Here is a 21,798-nt window from a genome sequence, read left to right on the forward strand (position 1 = left end):
GAGACACATACCCAAATTATATCACATCAGTAGGTGGCAATGAGATCTGACTCAAGGACATGTATATACAAAGCTGGGGCTTTCCTCAATATTTGTGGAGAGAAAAGCTAGGATTGGGGGGCATCCTGCTAATTTTTCAGGTAGACTCTCAGAGTCGTTATAATTAGGGTATTAAAGGAAATGTGGTAAGCAGAAGAGAGCTGGTTTATGGGAGAAACTTACAATGACATAAACATTCATATCTTAAACATGTTAAAATCATGACAAAATATAAAACATAAACCAGCACACAGACAAACTATATAAACAGATTGTCTCATCAAAACAACTCTAGGAATGTGTTTGATTCTTTATTAAAAACAAATAAATTATAGACAATAATATAAAGGACACCCATATACTTATTACACAGCTGTATTAAAGCACCTCTGTAAAATTTTAAAAATATAAATTAAACACAAAATGCAGCTTTAAAAATAATCCCAAAACACATCAACAATTCATCTTCCTCCAAGCACACTTTGGGGATTGTGAGCATTGGGCTATGTGGCCGGCAGCCTCTCCGAGGTCTCCCAGTGATCCCTGCTGCCTGACATTTATAGCTTTTCATAACCTCCCCACCTTCAGTGTGGGCTGAGTCTAGTGACTCATTTCTAATGAACAGATTATGGCAAAAGGGAAGGGATATTACTTCTGAGATTAGATTACAAAGATTTGGGGCTTATTCTTGGGGATTCCCTTTGGCTCTCTTGCTCACTTGGCCTGAAGGAAGCCAGATGTCACATTGTGAGCTGCTCTGTGCAGAGGCCCATATGGCATGGAACTGAGGGAGCCATTTGGCTGACAGCTAGAAAGGAACTGAATCCTGCCAGCAACCACATCAGTGAGCTCAGAAGCAGGTCCTCTCTCAACTGAGCCTTCAGATGATACCACAGCCCTGGGAAACACCTTGATTGTAGCTTCATGAGACACCCTAAGGCAGAGGCATCTGATTAAGCTGTACTCAGAAACTTTAAGATACTAAATATTTTTTGTTTTAAGCCACAAAGTTTTGGGGTAATTTGTTATTTGGGATGCCATACATGAAATGGTTCTTAGAAACATGTTTAAGCCAGGAGGAGTGTAACCCACAGACTCAATCATAATATGCAGACAAGGAGACAACAAAAGCAATCTATTTTAGCAGTCTTTAAATATTGTGTTAAGAAGGGATAATAATTCCCTTGTTATTATTAAAGGAGAAAAGTTCTACCAAAGGTTTTGTTCAGTGCATGGTAAACTCTACAAAATTAGTTATGATTTGGTATTCTGAAAGGTTTATAAGAAACTCACTCGTGAACAAATCTGGGAATGTGAATGAAAGATAGGCAGTGTTTGGAAGCCATAGGGGATGCAAGAAAAACAGAAAGAGTTAGATGTCTTAGCAAGGGAAGCCAGGTGGTTTGGTATCCTAAACATAAGAGCAGGGAATATAGAATATATAGTCTGGTGTGTATCACTATACCAGAGGAAATTCCTTAAAGAAATTAATATAGGCCAAATTGATCCTCTAAGAGGTTGTTTCTTTTTCTTTTTTTTTCTTCAAGTTTTCAGAGACATTGCCTATTTCTACCACACTAGAATTGGGTAACAATATTTGTCTTGCCTGTATCTTTTAGTCATTATTTTTTAACCTTTTGTTTTGCCACACTTTTTTCTTCCTTGAACAATGATCCCTAATCTTTTAAATATCTTTTGTCTCTTCTGATAATAAATTTGTGTGCAGTCTCCATGTGAACTCTTTGGCATCCTCCCTTTTTCTCATTTCTCTGACACCTCCTTGTCCACTTCCTCATTGTCTCTTTCCTGGATGACTGCACAGCCTCTCAGCAGGACTTCCTTAGCACTGCTGATGAGGATTCTGAGCTGAACTGTAAAAGTGCTTATTATAACAGTACTTTATAAAAAATGTAGCTGTTGCTTTTATAGTCATCTAGGAAGACTGTAGCAGAGTGATAATGAGTCTGACAAGGCAGATGAGAAGGGAATGACCTCAGTAGAAGAGAGAAGCTACTAGACAATACAGGGATATAGATGCCTAAAATCAGCATGACAACCAATGTAGTATGTGAGGCCAGTGATATTTACTAGGCTGATATACAGCTTAAAGGAGTGGCCAATTTGGTGAGCAATTATACTGAGGCCAGATAGGCCCAAGGAGCCAGAAGTCTAAATTAGATTACCAAGCATGAGACCCGAGTAAGTGGAGCTGCTTGTGCGCAGTGTTTGTATTTGGAATCAATAAGCAGCAATAGTTATTCCTCCCAGACTTTTATCCTAGGAGCTAGTCTGGATGAAATGACTGTGACAGCTTAAAAATAAACATTCTGGTTTGTGTGACTCAAAAGAGGCAGAGATTGATTTATTTCTAGGTTGCCTCAAATACTTGGTTTCTCCTGACTGGTGTGTAATTCCCCTGACCTGACTGCTTTAACACTTGTGGTTTCCCCAGAGCCACCTCTCCCAAAACCATCTTGGCAGCAGCCTGGAAAACTAGCATAACTTTCAGTTATGGGCAGGATCTCGGCCCCTGATTAAAGAGATGTGGACTACATGCAAAATCCTCCCAATTCAGTGCAGAATCCCTAGGGCTGGCCAGAGAGTCAGTAATTCACATTTTAGTGGTACTCCTATCCTTCTCTCCCAGCACCCAGAAACTGCTTCTATAAACCTGTCGTTGTTCTTTTCTGGCTCTCTTGTATCTAGGCCAGAATCTGCAGTTGACTGCAGCCTCTGTTTGAGGCTGAAGGTGAAGATAAAAGGGAACCAGCATGTGCAGAGGTCACATGGCAAGAGTGGAAGCAAGAGAGAGTGGAGAGGAGGTGCGAGGCTTTTTTCTTTCTTTTTTATTTTTATTTTTATTTTTTATTGGATTTTAGGTTTTGGGGTACATGAGCAGAGTATGCAAGACAGTTGCGTAGGAACACACATGGCAGTGTGCTTTTCTTTTCTTCTCCCCTTCACCCACATTTGGCATTTCTCCCCAGGCTATCCCTCCCTACCTCCCCCTCCCACTGGCCCTCCCCTTTTCCCCCCAATAGACCCCAGTGTTTAGTACTCCCCTTTCTGTGTCCATGTGTTCTCATTTTTCATCACCCGCCTATGAGTGAGAATATGTGGTGTTTCGTTTTCTGTTCTTGCATCAGTTTGCTGAGGATGACGTTCTCCAGATTCATCCATGTCCCTACAAACGACACAAACTCATCATTTCTGATTGCTGCATAATATTCCGTGGTGTATATGTGCCACATTTTTCCAATCCAGTCTATTATCAATGGGAATTTTGGTTGATTCCAGGTCTTTGCTATTGTAAACAGTGCTGCAATGAACATTCATGTACATGTGTCCTTGTAGTAGAACGATTTATAGTCTTTTGGATATATACCCAGTAATGGGATTGCTGGGTCAAATGGAATTTCTATTTCTAAGGCCTTGAGGAATCGCCACACTGTCTTCCACAATGGTTGAACTAATTGACACTCCCACCAACAGTGTAAAAGTGTTCCTTTTTCTCCACATCCTCTCCAGCATCTGTTGTCTCCAGATTTTTTAATGATCGCCATTCTAACTGGCGTGAGATGGTATCTCAATGTGGTTTTGATTTGCATCTCTCTGATGACCAGTGACGATGAGCATTTTTTCATATGATTGTTGGCCTCATATATGTCTTCTTTCGTAAAGTGTCTGTTCATATCCTTTGCCCAATTTTGAATGGGCTTGTTTGTTTTTTTCCTGTAAATCCGTTTGAGTTCTTTGTAAATTCTGGATATCAGCCCTTTGTCAGATGGGTAGACTGCAAAAATTTTTTCCCATTCTGTTGGTTGCCGATCCACTCTAGTGACTGTTTCTTTTGCCGTGCAGAAGCTGTGGATTTTCATTAGGTCCCATTTGTCTATTTTGGCTTTTGTTGCCAATTCTGGCATGTTGTGTCTTCATTCTCATTGGTTTCGAAGAACTTCTTTATTTCTGACTTCATTTCATTGTTTACCCAGTCAACATTCAAGAGCCAGTTGTTCAGTTTCCATGAAGCTGTGCGGTTCTGGGTTGGTTTCTGTATTCTGAGTTCTAACTTGATTGCACTATGGTCTGAGAGGCTGTTTGTTATGATTTCAGTTGTTTTGCATTTTTTGAGCAGTGCTTTACTTCCAATGATGTGGTCAATTTTTGAGTAGGTGTGATGTGGTGCTGAGAAGAATGTATATTCTGTGGATTTGGGGTGGAGAGTTCTGTAAATGTCTATCAGGTTTGCTTGTTCCAGGTCTGAGTTCAAGCCCTGGATATCCTTGTTGATTTTCTGTCTGGTTGATCTGTCTAATATTGACAGTGGAGTGTTAAAGTCTCCCACTATTATTGTGTGGGAGTCTAAGTCTCTTTGTAAGTCATTAAGAACTTGCCTTATGTATCTGCATGCTCCTGCATTGGGTCCATATATGTTTAGGATCGTTAGCTCTTCTTGTTTTATCGATCCTTTTACCATTATGTAATGGCCTTCTTTGTCTCTTTTGATCTTTGTTGCTTTAAAGTCTATTTTATCAGAGATGAGAATTGCAACTCCTGCTTTTTTTTGCTCTCCATTAGCTTGGTAAATCTTCCTTCATCCCTATATTTTGAGCCTTTGTGTATCCTTGCATGTGAGATGGGTTTCCTGGATACAGCACACTGATGGGTTTTGGATTTTTATCCAATTTGCCAGTCTGCGTCTTTTGATTGGTGCATTTAGTCTATTTACATTTAGGGTTAATATTGTTATGTGTGAATTTGATACTGCCATTTTGATGCTAAGTGGCTGTTTTGCCTGTTAGTTGTTGTAGATTCTTCATTATGTTGATGCTCTTTAGCATTTAGTGTGATTTTGGAATGGCTGGTACTGGTTGTTCCTTTCTATGTGTAGTGCCTCTTTTAGGAGCTCTTGTAAAGCAGGCCTGGTGGTGACAAAATCTCTGAGTACTTGCTTGTTCGCAAAGGATTTTATTTTTCCTTCACTTCTGAAGCTCAGTTTGGCTGGATATGAAATTCTGGGTTGAAAGTTCTTTTCTTTAAGAATGTTGAATATTGGCCCCCACTCTCTTCTGGCTTGTAGTGTTTCTGCCGAGAGATCTGCTGTGAGTCTGATGGGCTTCCCTTTGTGGGTGACCCGACCTTTCTCTCTGGCTGCCCTTAGTATTTTCTCCTTTATTTCAACCTTGTTGAATCTGACAATTATGTGCCTTGGGGTTGCTCTTCTTGCAGAATATCTTTGTGGTGTTCTCTGTATTTCCTGCAATTGAGTGTTGGCCTGTCTTGCTAGGTGGGGGAAGTTTTCCTGGATGATGTCCTGAAGAGTATTTTCCAGCTTGGATTCATTCTCTTCGTCCCCTTCTGGTACACCTATCAAACGTAGGTTAGGTCTTTTCACATAGTCCCACATTTCTTGGAGACTTTGTTCATTCCTTTTTGCACTTTTTTCTCTGATCTTGGTTTCTCGTTTAATTTCATTGATTTGGTCTTCGACTTCAGATATTCTTTCTTCTGCTTGGTTAATTTGGCTATTGAAACTTGTGCATGCTTTGCGAAGTTCTCGTATTGTGTTTTTCAGCTCCTTTAATTCGTTCATATTCCTAAGTTATCCATTCTTGTTATCATTTCCTCATATCTTTTTTTAAGTTCCTTAGTTTCTTTGCATTGATTTAATACATGTTCTTTTAGCTCACAAAAGTTTCTCATTATCCACCTTCTGAAGTCTAATTCCGTCATTTCATCACAGTCATTCTCCGTCCAGCTATGTTCCCTTGCTGGTGAGGAGTTTTGGTCCTTTCTAGGAGGTGAGGTGTTCTGGTTTCAGGTGTTTTCCTCCTTTTTTCACTGGTTTCTTCCCATATTTGTGGGTTTATCCGCTTGTCGTCTGCGTATTTGCTGACTTTTCGATTGGGTCTCTGAGTGGACACCCAGATTGTTGATGATGAAGTATTTCTGTTACTTGGTTTTCCTTCTACTAGCCTAGCCCCTTCGCTGTACGACTTCTGAGGTCCGCTCCAGGCCCTGCTTGTCTGGGGTGCACCTCTAGCAGCTGTGTCACAGCGAGGGATGCTACCCGTTTCTTTTTCTGCTATCTTTGTCCCAGGATGATGCCTACCAAATGTCAGTCTTTTGGATATAGAGGGGTCAGGGAACTGCTTGAGGAGACAGTCTCTTCTTTTTAGGAGCTCAATTTCTGAGCTGTGAGCTCTGTTGTTCATTCAGGGCTGTTAGGCTGCTATGTTTGATTCTGCTGCAACAGAGCTCATTAAAAAAACCCTTTTTTTCTCAAATGCTCTGTGTTGGGGGGTTCGGGCTTTATTTTTTGATGTTGAGGTGTCCTGCCCAGCTAGGAGGCAGACTAGCCACTGTTTGCCTGCCGAGTCTCCGCCCTGCTGTTGTGTGATTCGCCCTGTTCCTGCAGGCTCTGCTGTGGTCTCCACCATGCCCTGCGGCGGAGTCTCTTTGTTGTAGCGTGTTGCCTCGGCAACGGCAGGCTGCGTCAGCAGTGGGCGTGTATCTCAGTAGGGACGGGTTGCCTTGGCAACGGCCGGCTGCGTCAGCAGTGGGCATGTATCTCAGTAGGGACGGGTTGCCTCGGCAACGGCTGGCTGCGTCAGCAGTGGGCGTGTATCTCAGTTGGGGCGGGTTGCCTCGGTACTGGTGGACGCCCCTCCCCCACAGAGCGTCTCGGACCGTCTGCTCCGGATAGTTTGAAATCGCGGTTTTGTTTGTCCCACTGGGTACCCCGAACGCTCTGTCCCTGCAATCCCCTGGGCTGGCCTACTGTCCAAGTCTTGTTCAGTCTCAAGTCCAGCCCTCTCAAGTCTCAGGTTGCTGGTTCAACAGGGCACCCGGACAGGCGTGCCCTGTGGGGATTGCTGGGTAGGGCCGGCCATCGCCGCCCCGGCTGCCGGCTTCGCCAGGCAGATTTACTGCCTGGCGTCCCGTGTCTCCCTTACACTTGGGAGTTTCCCCGTTCTGTGGGCAACAAAGATCAGTCTGGAAATGCAACTCCGACTCACCTCTTTGCGGATTCAACGAGAGCTCCAATCCTGGGTTGTTCTCACAGCACCATCTTGAGTCCTCTCTCCGGCTTTTTTCAACAATCAGTTCTTCTCAGAGCTAAGAATGAGAACTCACTCCACTCCTTGAGAATGGCACCAAGCCATTCAGGAGGGATCTGCCCCCATGACCTAAGCACCTCCTACCAGGCCCCACATCTCATCCTGGGGATCAAATTTCAGCATGAGACTTGGTGCAGCCAAACAAACCATGTCTAAACCATAGCAACAAGTAGTTTACGATTTTAGAAATTATAACTAATTAGAAATAAATTCTGGGGTCTTCCACTACAGCCCTAGGGCCAAATCTGCTTTCAAAAGTGAAGTCTTATTGGAACACAGCTACACCCATTTGTTTACATGTTGCCCGCTGCTACAATGGTAAAGTTGAGTTGTTTCAACAGAAACATACCTAGCCAGCAGTGTCTAATATATTTACTCTCTGGCCCTTTGCAGAAAGGTTTTGCTGACCCTTCTAACTCATTATTCCTAATGGCTAGCCATGGACTCCCAGGAGCCCATTAAGCTATTAAAGATGGCAGTGAGTCAGTATATTCTACAAGCATAACTCTCTTGTGAATGAATATGACTCACATATGAATTTTCAAATAAACATTGTTATAAACAATACAAATTAGTTTCAAAGCAGTAGGGGATTTATGGTAGTTTTTAATCCTTATGTATTTTTTTCAGCTAGGGGATAAATCAAAATACAATTTATATAGTTTAAATCACATGGAGTCCTGTGAAATGTTTTGGCATTGTGGGCTTCATTATTTTTTTTAATGATTGTAAACCGTTGATCCACTTAGACTCTGCAGGCCTACATTACCTTAATGAAGCACAGAAATCTTAGTCAATTTAAATATTTGAGATTAGTTATACCAAGTATGTGATCATTGGTTCCCAGGGTCAAATTCTATTTTACAATAAATATGATGGGTGAAAAATAACAGCTTGAGAACATTAAGATGCAATAATAATAATAATTTCCTCAACACTTAGCTTGTGCCAGACACTGTCCTAAGTGTTTTTCATGATTTACTCCTTTAATAATCATAACATCATGTGGAGTTGTCAGGACATAAAGCTGCATGTTAGATTCAGGTTTAAAAACTGTTACTAATCCTTAATTTTACAATTTAAAATATTATAGGTTGGGCACAGTGGCTCACACTTGTAATCCTAGCACTTTGGGAGCCTGAGGTGGGCAGATCACTTGAGCCCAGGAATTCCAGATCAACCTTGGTAACATGGTAAGACTCTGTCTCTACAGAAAATACAAAAATTGGCCAGATATGGTGATGTGTGCCTATAGTCCCAGCTACTTGGGAAGCTGAGGCAGGAGGATCTCTTGAGCCTGGAAAGTCAATGCTGGAGTGAGCAGTAACCACACTGCACCCAGTGTGGGTGACAGAGTAAGACCCTGTCTCTAAAGACTAATAATTTTGTTTAAAAATTATAAATAATTTGTCGTATTAGCTTATGTAAAAGAGACCACATTAATCTTAGTCATTATCTCAAAAAAAGCAAAATTGTTCTCTCTTGTGATGACTTTTTGGAGAACAAAGAAAGAAGAGAAAAACAAAAATAATCACACCTTAACTGGCATACATTTTATTAATATGATTTAGCAAAGTTCGACAAAATAAGAGTCCTCAGTTTTTTATAGTGAAAAGAAGGAAATGACACAAGAAGAAAATTGCATGACTCATACAGAGGAGTTACATAGTTGAATTTATTCATATCATATTAGGGGTTTTTGTTTTTTGAGACAGGGACTCATTCTGTCACCTATGCTGGAGTGCAATGGTGCAATCTCAGCTCACTACAGCCTCAACCTCCCAGCTTGCACAATTTTCCACTTCAGCATCCCGAGTAGCTGGGACCACAGGTGCACACCACCACACCTGGCTCATTTTTGTGTTTTTCGTATAGGTGGGTTTTGCCATGTAGCCCAAGCTGGTCTAAAACTCCTGGGCTCAAGTGATCTACCCACCTAGGCCTCCTGAAGTGCTTGGATTACAAGGCATGAGCCACCACACCTTGCCAGTTTTGCCTTTACTTAATCAAGTTTTAGCACCATTTTCATTTCGTTGTCTACTCAAAATAAGACATCAAGTTTTTATCAATAAAGTATCTGTAGTTTCTACATCACTCTTTTGCTTTCAAGTTTCCTTAGCTGATTCCTTTTTAACCAAGCATGGACAAAAAACAAACAAAAAAACAAAACAAAACAAAACAAAAAACCCAGAAATTTAATTTTTTAGCTCCTCTTTTTCTTTCTGTAAGTAAAGGAAGGTATGTTTTAAAATTCCATACTAGTTACTGATATTTTCTTAATTTTTCCAGAAGTGAGAAGCTGAGGCAGGAGGAGGCTGAGTTGTATGGTGACCAAGAAGCAGAAATCAGCGTAGGCTGTTAACCTATGCTGCCTCTTATCATGTATAGGATTTTATTCTGAACCCTTAAGGATACAGCTAAGAGATTTTTTAATGTCACCCTTGAGACTTCAGTGTCAGGGGTGGGGATGATATCAAGAAGAGGTGTTTTATAATAAATGGTACAACTGAAATAAAATTGCAGTTGCTTCCTGCAGTAAAATTAGAGTATATGAATTATTTTCCATTCTTTTCTTGGCTGCTTATCCTTCAGTCATTCTTTCCAGGGCCATTCTGTGTAGGTTAGGCTTCCTCAGCAAAAGCAGAGGGTCATAGTGGGGAGAACATAGACTCTATATTCAGATAGACTTGGGAGTAGGTGGAAGTCCTGGATCCACACTTAATACTTCTGTATCGTTTACAAGTGATTCATTTGGCATCTGTTTCTTTCATTTGTAATGTGGGGCGTTACCTATTTCTGAAAGTTGTTTGAAATTTAAATGGGATTGTGGTCCTGACTGTTAATTAATACTTATTTCCCTCCCTTTAGTGCTGTGCTTCAAAGTTGCCCACACTTGTTAAGTACACTCATGCTTGGGTGTACAATATGTTGTATGAGTCTGTCTGAGGAGTGTTTTGTCTTCTTCAACTACAGGAGTCTTTTGAGAACTACTTGCTTAGGGCATAGAACCTGAGGGCTGGAAGTATTAGCTCAAATCATATGAAATGGCTGATTTGTGACCACTTTTGAACCAAAGAAATCCCATTTTCATCTGGGCCAGTATTATACTTTAGGAAACACAAAAGAGTGTAGCTGTATGGTCAAATGTCATACTACTAGCTAATTATAAAACTGTACATAAAACTTGGTGGTCTTGGTTTCTGGATAATATACATATAGATTTTATTTTCTGGAGAAGATAAGACTTGTCTTATTGGCAATCAAGTGCCAACAAGATGTTGCATTGAATATTTGCAAACCTGCTTAGTGCTTGGCTCCTGTTCTGGGTATCAGTTATAAAAAGGTGAAGAAGAGCTTGAGCTGTTTGTGAGCCACAGATCTGAGCAGAGCCACAATATTCCAAGACCAAGATGTCAGCTCTATTGGATGTTCTAAGTGCTATAGGTGCAACCAGGAAGGAGTGATTAATTTCCCCAGGAACAAATAGGAAGGAGTGGTTCATTCTATTAACACTTTATCTGTGATGAATCTGGCTCTAGGTAAGTCCTCCTATCATTCATCTCATTTAGCAGACATTCATGGAGCACCAACTCTTTGTCAAACATTATGGAATGCTGGCAGTTGGAAAATGAATATTTATAGAATACTTAGACTATGCCAGGTATCATACTTTGGACTTCACAGGTATTAATTTCTGATAACTCTAAGGAAGTAGTATCATTATTGTCATCATGTCATTTTTATAGATGAGAAACCGTTAAGTAACATGCCCAATATTATTACTATTATTATTGTTATTATTATTGAGATGGAGTCTTGGTCTGTTGCCAGGCTGGAGTGCAGTGGCATGATCTTGGCTCAATGCAACCTCTGCCTCCCACAGTTGATTCTCCTGCCTCAGCCTCCCTAGTAGCTGGGACTACAGGCATGTGCCACCATGCCCAGGTAGTTTTTGTATTTTTAGTAGAGATAGGGCTTCACTGTGTTGGCCAGGATGGTCTGAATCTCTTGACTTCATGATCCACATTCTTCAACCTCCCAAAGTGCTGGGATTACAGGTGTGAGCCACCATACCCAGCCTCCAATATTATACAGCTGGTAAGTAGGGAAGGCAGTATGTGAACTAGGAAGCCTGCCTCTATAGCATGCACTCATAACTGTGCTATGTGGCCTACTTACTTAAAGAGGTAAATCATGTCATTCTCAAAGTATATACAGTTAAGGAGAGAGGTGTGATGAAAAAGAAATAATAATCATTATGATAAATCTTTTCATTAAAAAGTCAAAGTGAAGATGCCTCGCTTTTCAAAACTTAAGTAACTTCTCAAAAACCTGACCTGGAGCGTGACCTTTTTAAGAGACAGCCTGGGGAGTCAGAGAGCCAGCATCGTTTCCTTCCAGGGAGCTTTAAAGTATTCAGATACTTAAATTCCTCAAAAAGTTAAATGTGGATTTCCCACATGACCCAGAAATTACTCTCCTAGGTATGTATCCAAGAGAAACAAAAATATGCATTCACACAAAACTTATACATGAATGTTCATAGTGGTATTATTCATAATCATCAAAAACATGTGTCTGTCAGTCAATAAATGGATAAACAAAATTGGCACCTACATACAGTGAAATATCATTTAGTCTTAAAAAGGAATGAGGTGGCTGGCAAGATGGTTGAATAGGAATAGCTCCAGTCTGCAGCTCCCAGTGAGATAAACACAGAAGGGGGGTGATTTCCGCATTTCCAACTGAGGTACCCAGCTTATCTAACTGGGACTGGTTAGACAGTGGGAGCAGCCCATGGAGGGTGAGCAGAAGCAGGGTGGGGTGTCATCTCATCTGGGAAGCACAAAGGATTGGGGAACTCCCTCCTCTAGCCAAGGGAGCTGTAAAGGACTGTGCCATGAGGAATGGTGCATTCTGGCCCAGATACTGTGCTTTCTTCATGGTATTTGCAAACCGCAGACCAGGAAATTCCCTCAGGTGGCTACACCACCAGGGCCCTGGATTTCAAGCTCAAAACTGGGTGGCCCTTTGGGCAGATACCAAGCTAGCTGCAGGGTTTTTTTCCATACCCCAATGGTGCCTGGAACACCAGCAAGACAGAACTATTCATTTCCCTGGAAAGCCAGGGAGCCAAGGAGCCAGGGAGCCAAGTGGGCTAGCTCAGTGGATCCCACCCCTATGGAAACCAGTCAGCTAAGATCCACTTGCTTGAAATTCTTGCTGCCAGCACAGTAGTCTGAAGTCAACCTGGATACCCCAGCTTGGTGGGGGGAGGGGCGTCCACCATTACTAAGGCTTGAGTAGGTGGTTTTCCTCTCATAGTGTAAACAAAACTGCCGAGACGTTCAAAATGGGTAGGGTCCACCACAGCTCAGCAAAGCCACTGTAGCCAGACTGCCTCGCTAGATTCCTCCTCTCTGGGCAGGGGATCTCTAAAAGAAAGGCAGCAGCCCCAGCCAAAGGCTTATAGATAAAATTCCCATCTCCCTGGGACAGAGTACCTGGGTGAAGGGGCAGCTGTGGGCACAGCTTCAGCAGACTTAAATATTCCTGCCTGCCAGCTCTGAAGAGAGCAGCAGATCTCCCAGAACAACACTCAAGGTCTGCTAAGGGACAGACTGCCTCCTCAAGTGAGTCTCTGACCCCTGTGCCTTCTCAATGGGAGACACCTCCCAGCAGGAGTCAACAGACACCTCATACAGGAGAGCTCCAGCTAGCATTTGGTGAGTGCCCCTCTGGGATGAAGCTCCCAGAGGAAGAAACAGGCAGCAATTTTTGCTGTTCTGCAGTCTCTGCTGGTGATACCAAGGCAAACAGTGTCTGGATGAGACCTCTAGCAAATTCCAGCAGACCTGCAGCAGAGGAGCCTGACTGTTTGAAGGAAAACTAATAAACAGAAGGGAATAGCATCAATATAAACAAAAAGAACATCCACACAAAATTCCCATATGAAGGTGACTAGCATAAAAGATCAAAGGTAGATAACTCCACAAAGGTGAGAAAAAAACCAGTGTAAAAAGTCTGAATATTCCAAAAACCAGAATGCTTTTTCTCCTCCAAAGAATCACAACTCCTCATCAGCAAGGGAAGTAAATGGGACAGTAAATGGGACAGAAAATGAAGTTGATGAATTGACAGAAGTAGGCTTCAGAAGGTGGGTAATGACAGACTTCTCTGAGCTAAAGGAGCATGTTCTAACCCAATGCAAGGAAGCTAAGAACTTTGAAAAAAGGTTAGGTGAATTGCTAACTAGAATAACTAGTTTAGAGAAGAACATAAATGACCTGATGGAGCTGAAAAACACAGTGATGAACTTTGTGAAGCATACACAAATATCACTAGCTGAATTGATCAGTGGAAGAAAAGATATCAGAAATTGAAGATAAACTTAATGAAATAAAGCATGAAGACAAGATTAGAGGAAAAAAAATAAAAAGGAATTAACAGAGCCTCCAAGAAATATGGGACTATGTGAAAAGACCACACCTACATTTAACTGGTGTACCTGAAAGTGACAGGGAGAACCAAGTTGAAAAACACTCTTCAGGATATTATCTAGAAGAAATTCCCCAACATTGCAAGACAGGTCAACATTCAAATTCAGGAAATACAGAGAACAACACAAAGATACTCCTCAAGAAGAGCAACCCCAAGACACATAATCATCAGATTCACCAAGGTTGAAATGAAAGAAAAAATATCAGACTTAGCCCATCAGACTAACAGTGGATCTCTCTGCAGAAACCCTACAAACCAGAAGAGAGTGGGGGCTGATATTCAACATTCTTACAGAAAAAATTTTCAACCCAGAATTTCATATCCAGCCAAACTAAGCTTCACAAGTGAAGGAGAAATAAAATCTTTTAGAGACAAGCAAATGCTGAGAGAGTCTGTCACCACTAGGCCTGCCTTACAAGACCTCCTGAAGGAAGCACTAAGCATGGAAAGGAACAACTGGTACCAACCACTGCAAAGACACACCAACTTGTAAAGACCATCAACACAATGAAGGAACTGCATCAAATAACAGGCAAAATAACCATCATAATGACAGGATAAAATTCATACACAACAATATTAACTTTAAATATAAATGGGCTAAATGCCCTAAGTAAAAGACATAGACTAGAAAATTGGATAAAGAGTCAAGACCCATTGGTTTGCTGTATTCAGGAGACCTATCTCATGTGCAAAGATTCATATAGGCTCAAAATAAAGGGATAGAGGAATATTTACCAAGCAAATGGAAAGCAAAAAAAAAAAAAAAAAAAAGGAGGGGTTGCAATCCTAGTCTCTGATAAAATGGACTTTAACCAACAAAGTTCAAAAAAGACAAAGAAGGGCATTACATAATGGTAAAGCAACAAGAAGAGTTAACTATCCTAAATATATAGGCACCCAATACAGGAGCACCCAGATTCATAAAGCAAGTTCTTAGAAACCTACAAAGAGACTTAGACTCCCACATGATAATAATAGGAGAATTTTCTACCTCACTGTCAATATTAGACAGATTAATGAGACAGAAAATCAACAAGAATATTCAGGACTTGAACTCAGTTCTGGACCAGCAGACCTAATAGACATCTGAGGAACTCTCCATCAGAATATACATTCTTCTCAGCAACCGTATCGCACTTATTCTAAAATTGACCACATAATTGGAAGTAAAACACTCATCAGCAAATGCAAAAGAATGGAAATCATAACAAACAGTCTCTCAGACCACAGGGTATCAAATTAGAACTCATGATTAAGAAAGTCACTCAAAACTGCACGACTATATGGAAACTGAACAAACCTGCTCCTGAATGACTACTGGGTAAATAATGAAATTAAGGCAGAAATAAAAAAGTTCTTTGAAACCAATGAGAACAAAGACACAGCATGCCCAAATCTCTGGGACACACAGCTAAAGCAGTGTTTAGAGGGAAATTTATATCACTAAATGCCCATAGGAGAAAGCAGGAAAGATTTAAAATTGACATCCTAACATCACAATTAAAAGAACTAGAGAAGCAAGAGCAAACAAATTCAAAAGGCAGCAGAAGACACTGCACTCCAGTCTGGGTAACAGAACAAGTGTCTTCTCCAAAGGAAAAAAAAAAAAAGGAAAAAAGAAAGAAACAATAACAAACAAACAAAAAAAAAAAACAATCCAAGCTCAGCCTGACGGTGCATACCTGTGGTCCCAGCTACTCCAGAGACAGAGGGAAAATAGTCACTTGAGTTCCAGAGTTCAAGACTATCCTGAACAACATAGTGAGACCCTATCTCTAAAAAAAAAAAAAATCAATTAAGTTTTTAAAAAAGCAAACACACACAAACACACTTATACATACACACACTATCCAGATGTGTGGGCCACACTGCAGAGCTGCAGATTCCTAATATATGAAGATATATTTAAAAATCATTGCCAGGGAGAGAACCAAGAAAGCATTTAACATTTTTATTTACGGAGTTTTGATTAGAAGGTCCATTCTTTTGCACTAGCCTCACCTAAAAATGGTTACGTATTCATATTTTTGTGTGATAAATATAGCAATAGTAAGAAATAATTTGAAAATATTTCTAAGTATTTTCGTATAAATTTAAATCTCATCCCATCTTGAACCCTGTGAGTTTAGAATGGTGGGAGACCTCTGTGGGGGAGGAGCCTGGCATCTGACTCTGCTCCTCAGCTCTGGAGACATGGGCTCAGGTGCTAAGACCTCAGGTGCAGGGTGCCAAATAATTATATTTTTCAGTTCATGGCACATTATCATTATATGTCTATGTGATGTTGCGAGGCCTCTCTTGTTTTGTCTATTCCTGTTTATCCACAACCCTCTATATGTAACCATTCTCAAATGTTTAACATCTTTTTGTTTGTGTTCTTCCATAATGTGTATCATTTTGTGTGTTAAATTTCTAATATGTAGAGATTTATGTAAATGTTTTTAAGTTATGTAGCTCATCTTACTTTTTATGCCGGCTTTGCTACTTTGGAAGGAATGAGGAGCTATCTGAGCACTGCCATAAACATTCATTTACTACATTTTTAATGGAATGGCTACTATGTGCACTTCTGTAATAAGAAGGAAGGCAGTATGACAATATGGCCAAGGGCTCTGGCTCTGGGTTCTGAATGGCAGGGTTCAAATCCTTGCTCTTCCATTTACTAGCTGCTTGGGCTTCGATAGGTTACTTGGACCTCTTTGCTTTTCAGTTTAATCACCCATGTAAAGTGTGAATATATTTTTTTTTTTTTTTGAGATGAACTCTTACTCCGTCACCCAGGTGGAGTGCAGTGACATGATCTTGGCTCACTGCAAACTCAGCCTCCAGGTTCAAGTGATTTTCCGGCCCCAGCCTCCCGAGTAGCTGGGATTGATCACAGGCATGCACCACCATGCCAAGCTAATTTTGGTATTTTAGTAGAGATGGGGTTTCACCATGTTGTCCAGGCTGGTCTGAAACTCCTGATCTTGGATGATCTGCCCACCTCAGCCTCTCAAAGTGCTGGGATTACAGGCATAAGCCACTGCACCTGGCCAAGTGGGAAGTCTTTAGCACACGTCTCAGAGGTAGTTATAAGGATCAAATATCTAGGCAGGAGATGATGATATTACTCCCAAAATCACAAGGATTGTACACTCCCCTCTGATATTGTTAATAATATTTACACGGGTGAGGATGATATTACTCCTGATATTGCAGACTTTCTTCTATCTGTTCTGATCTCCTTGCTCTCACGTGGAATCTTCAGGGTAGCTGTCAGTTCTTCATGTTTTCCAGCCCCAATGCCCTTTTTATAAAATTGGGTAGCTGTTAATACATTGATACTTGGGCACAGAGTTGGCACTAAATAAGTAGCTGTTAAGTAAATGAATCAAAAGAAGTGCAAGATACAAGATACATGGTCTCTTCTATCAACGAGTTAAAAATCAAGTATGAATGATAATACCTGAAACCACTCTAAAAAAATCTATGTAAACACCACTATATGTGACATGTCAGGATAAGAAGAACAACTAATAAATTTTGTAGACATTCAGTAAATGGAGAGAAAGATTTTTAGAGATGAGGGGCTTGAGCTAGATCTTGTATGTGTGCTATTAGTTTTCTGGGTTAAAAACTGCCCTTTGATACTAACAGTATTAAAATTCGGTCTCCTTGGAAGTGGAGAGCCTATTGCTTCAGCTTCAAAAGAGATTTAGGTCCAAGCATTTCATCATGCAAGCCATAGAAAGACCGTTTTATGTGAAGATGCACTTTAATTGCACTTTCCTCTCTATTTTATCGTAGTTAATTGTTTAGAGCTGTCTCTGTGTAGAGTGTGAGGTCTTTGAGGTCCTCGAGGGAAGGGACCTTGCTTGCCCTCTTTATCCCCTGCATACTTTGCATAAAGGAGGCACTCCATAAATGTTTCTTGAATAAATGCTATACTCCTAATGGGTAATAATTTGTACATTAGTCTTTGTTTTCTTCATTATTATTATTATTTATGTTTCTTGAGATTGGTCCTTAGTATATTTATTCAGTTTTTACGGATTCTCTTGCTACAGGTTAGCTAACCAAGCAGCAGGTGCTTGAGTTTCACTTTTCTCCAGTCCTGCAGAATTATATTTTGATGACCTCCATTTTGATACTTGTAGACCAGACCTAATCCAAAGATTGATCTTTAGGTAACAGATGAAGAGTGACAATGATAACTTCTGTGAAGACAAACCCATGCACACATTCTGTTGTCTGAATAATGTTTAAATGAATCCTTCTGCTCCCAAGTTATCAACTTGCCCCTTAACACACATCTTTCTAGAGCACAAATCTGAGCTCCTTGTAGAAGATCTTTGCCCTCTTCACTCTCCAGGCCTTCCTAATTAATGTCTTCTCAGAATTTGCCTTCTCTCTCTCTTAATTATTAGTTAAAAGAAAAAGTGGCTGGTGTAGCTTCTGGGGATACATCGCCACATCCCATCTCCTTCTCTATCAGCAGGATTTCCAATTTCCAAGCCTGATGGGGTCTCCCACCTGGAACAGGATCTCCAGGTCTTTGGTCTGGAAACTAAGACTAGAGAAGTCTTAAGAGATAACTGCTCAGGTGAGTAAGGCAGATCAATCAGATGGAATTAGTAGGGAAGTAAAGCTCAATCGCTGAGTCAAGTTGTAGCTGCTTTGGCACTCAGAAGGAAGAGCTCTATGTGTGTCCCAACATGGATGGTTCTTTCCTTTTCCCTTCAGTTAGGTTGACCCTTTTCATTTGTTTAGTACCCTTGCACATGTTATACTAGAACCCTAATCAAGTTGTTTATCTAAAATTCTTTTAAACTGTTTCCCTATTTTCTCCTTAACTGTTGTCAGGGTGAATTCTGGTGGAAGCTCATGTTGTACTTATCATTATCATCAGTATTCTGTATTCTAAGAACTCTCTGATCTGCATCAATAGTAGTAACTGTTGTCTTCTTACTCTGCTGAACATGTCCACTGTTTTACCTCACTGCTCCATTTCATGCCCTTAATTCCGCTGTTGAGATTTTTGTGCCTGTTTTTCAGAGTAAATAAACTTTTCTTGTCCTTGTAGCTACCAAACTGTTTAGTTTTCTCATCTGAGTTTTCTTTTCCTAAGCACAAGGTACAGATTACATTTGCAATTTCTATTTATATATTGTATCGGATGGAGAGACCAGAGAAGAGAACAAGCTGTTGATTCCTAAGCAGAAAATTTTGGAAGAAGTACATTCATAAAAAGTGAGAGTGGGAAGACTCAAACAGGATATTACCCAAGTTCCTGAGACTAGAGAAGTGTATAAGTCTGAGGACAGATTAGAAAGGCTTCAGGAAATTCTAAGGAAATTTTTGTACCTGGAGAGAGAGTTTAGGTGAATAGCAATCAACAAGGAAATCTTCACCAATGAGAACAATGAATGCAATGAACCTGAAAGAAGCTTCAGTCTGGACTCTACTATTGATGCAGATCAGAGAGTTCTTAGAATACAGAATGCTGATGATAATGACAAGCATGACATGAGCTTCAACCAGAATTCAGCCTCTGGTAAACATGAACACATAAATCTAACACAGGATTTTCAGAGTAGTGAATGTAAGGAAAGCTTAATGGATCTCTTCCACCTTAATAAATGGGACAGCATCCCTAACACTGAGAAATCCTATAAATGTGATGTATATGGGAAAATTTTCTGTTAGAGCTCAGCCCTTACTAGACATAAGAGAATTCATACCAGAGAGAAGCCCTACAAATATAAAGAATGTGAAAGTCTTGGAGTCAGAGCTCAAGTCTTAGTCAACATAAAATAATACACACAAGAGAAAAAATTTACAAATGTGAAGCATCTGATAAATTCTGTGAAGCATCTGAAAAATCCTGTAGTCCAAGCTCAGGCATAATTCAGCACAAGAAAATTCACATCAGAGCCAAAGCTTACAGATGCAGCAGTTGTAAAAGGGTCTTCAGTCATAGTGTCCATCCTACTTCACATCAGAAAATTCACAAAGAAATGCCCTTTACGTGTACTATATGTGGCAGTGACTTCTGCCATGCTTCATACTTACTTGAACATCAGAGGGTCCACCATGAGAGGAAATCCTACGCATATGATGAATATGGATTGGCCTATATTAAACAAAGAATTCATTTCAGAGAAAAGCCCTATGCATAAAATGAATGAAAAGATATCACATTGAATTCGCATCTTATTCAGCATTGAAAAATTTACACAGGAGAGAAACTGCATGAATGTAATGAATGTAGAAACTCTTTCAGTCAAACTTCATGCCTTATTCAGCATCAAAAAATGCATAGGAAAGATACATCATATGAACGTAATGAGTATGGGCAGTTTCGGTCATAACTCAGATCTTATCCTGCAACAAGAAGTTCTCACCAGACAGAAAGTCTTTGATTGTGATGTATATAGGAAAAGAACTCAAGTCAGAGAGCACACCTGGTTCAACATCAGAGCATTCATACCAAAGAGAACTTGTGAGTGTAATGAAGGTGGGAAGACATTTAATCAAATTCAGGCTTCATTCAACATCTGAGAGTTCATACCAGGGAGAAATCACGTACGTACTGCATGTGGTAAAGCCTTCCATCATAACTCAGCCGTTACTCAGCATCAGGGAAAAACCCTCTGAATGTGATGAATGTAGAAAAGGTATTAGCATTAAACATTACAAAGAATTTCACTGAGGATGTACACCCACTACGATATTAGGAGTAACATCATCTCCCCCCTTGGATATTAGGAAGAATATCACAGAGGGTGTAACCCCCCTGCGAAATTAGAAGTAACATAATCTCCACTTTTGATATTATAAACAATATCACAGGGGTTGTATACCCCTTGCAATATTAGGAATAACATCATCTCCCAACTTGGATATTACAAAGAAGATTACAGAGGTTGTACACACAGGGTGTTTAGGATATTGGATGTAATATCACCTCTTCCCTTGGGTATTATGAAGAATATCACAGAGGGTGTACACACAGTGTGTTTATGATATTAGGAGTAATACCATCTCCTGCCTTGGGTAGTATGAAGAATATCAAAGAGGGTGTACACACAGGGTATTTGCCATACTATGAGTAATATCATCTCCCCCCTTGGGTATTATGAATAATATCATGGAGGGTGTACACCCACTGTGACATTGGGAGTAATATAATCTTGCCCCTTGGATATTACAAATAATTTCACAAAGGGTGTATACCTTCAAGTTGGAGTTCTTACAGTCCCCTCTTTGGTCGTAAGTAATGTGCTAAAGCAGCTCACCAGACTCAGGAAAGTAAGTATACTTATGCTTACTGGTTGATTTTAAAAGAGTTTCTGTTTTTTGTTTGTTTGCTTGTTTTAAAGACGAGGTCTTGAGCATGTGTCCAGGCTGAGTGTAGCAGTATGATCAGAGTTCACTGTAACCTTGAACTCCTGGGCTCAAGTGATCCTCTTGCCTCAGCCTTTCCAGTAGCTAAGATTACAGGCTCATGCCACCATGTCTGGATAATTTCTTCTATTTTTTGTAGAGATGGAGTCTTACTACGTTGGCTGGGCTGGTCTTGAACTTTTGGGCTCATATGACACTCCCACCTCGGCCTCCCAAAATGTTACTGGGATTATAGGTGTGAGCCACAACACCTGGCCTCTTTTAAAAGATACAAACAAGCAGCCAGAGAAGATGTACATAGGATGGAGTCTGCAAGGGTCCCAAGCACAGGAGTTTCTACCCCTGTGTAGTTGGGATGTTCCATCTTCCTGGCATATAAATAAATTCTTGTTCACCTCCCTATCAGCCTCCATCACGTTCAGCTCTCTGAACTCTGCCCTTTTGAGTTTTTATGGAGGCTTCATTACATAGGCATGATTGATTAAACTATTGGCCATTGGTGATCAACTTGACCTTCAGCCCCTCTTCCCTCCCTAGAAGGCTGGAGGATGGGGCTGAAAGTCCCAACCATGTGATCATGCCTCTTTTGGTGACCAGTCCCATCCCGAATCTAGCAGTCAACATTTGCATACAAAAAAAAAACTCTTTGGAGATTCCAAGTATTTTAAAAGTTGTATGCCAAGAAAGGGGACAGATACCAAATATATATTTCACAATATCACAGAGGCTCTTTGTCTGTCTGAAA

General features: G+C 40.5%; 1 pseudogene; it reads left to right on the top strand.

Annotated features, from left to right (window-relative positions):
- The window catches only part of LOC144578232 (zinc finger protein 655-like), a 94,990-nt pseudogene extending 74,838 nt beyond the window's left edge, over positions 1–20,152 (top strand).
- Positions 20,153–21,798: the final 1,646 nt, after the last annotated feature.

Source organism: Callithrix jacchus, chromosome 11 (assembly GCF_049354715.1).
Source record: "Callithrix jacchus isolate 240 chromosome 11, calJac240_pri, whole genome shotgun sequence".
Classification (NCBI taxonomy): domain Eukaryota; kingdom Metazoa; phylum Chordata; class Mammalia; order Primates; family Cebidae; genus Callithrix; species Callithrix jacchus.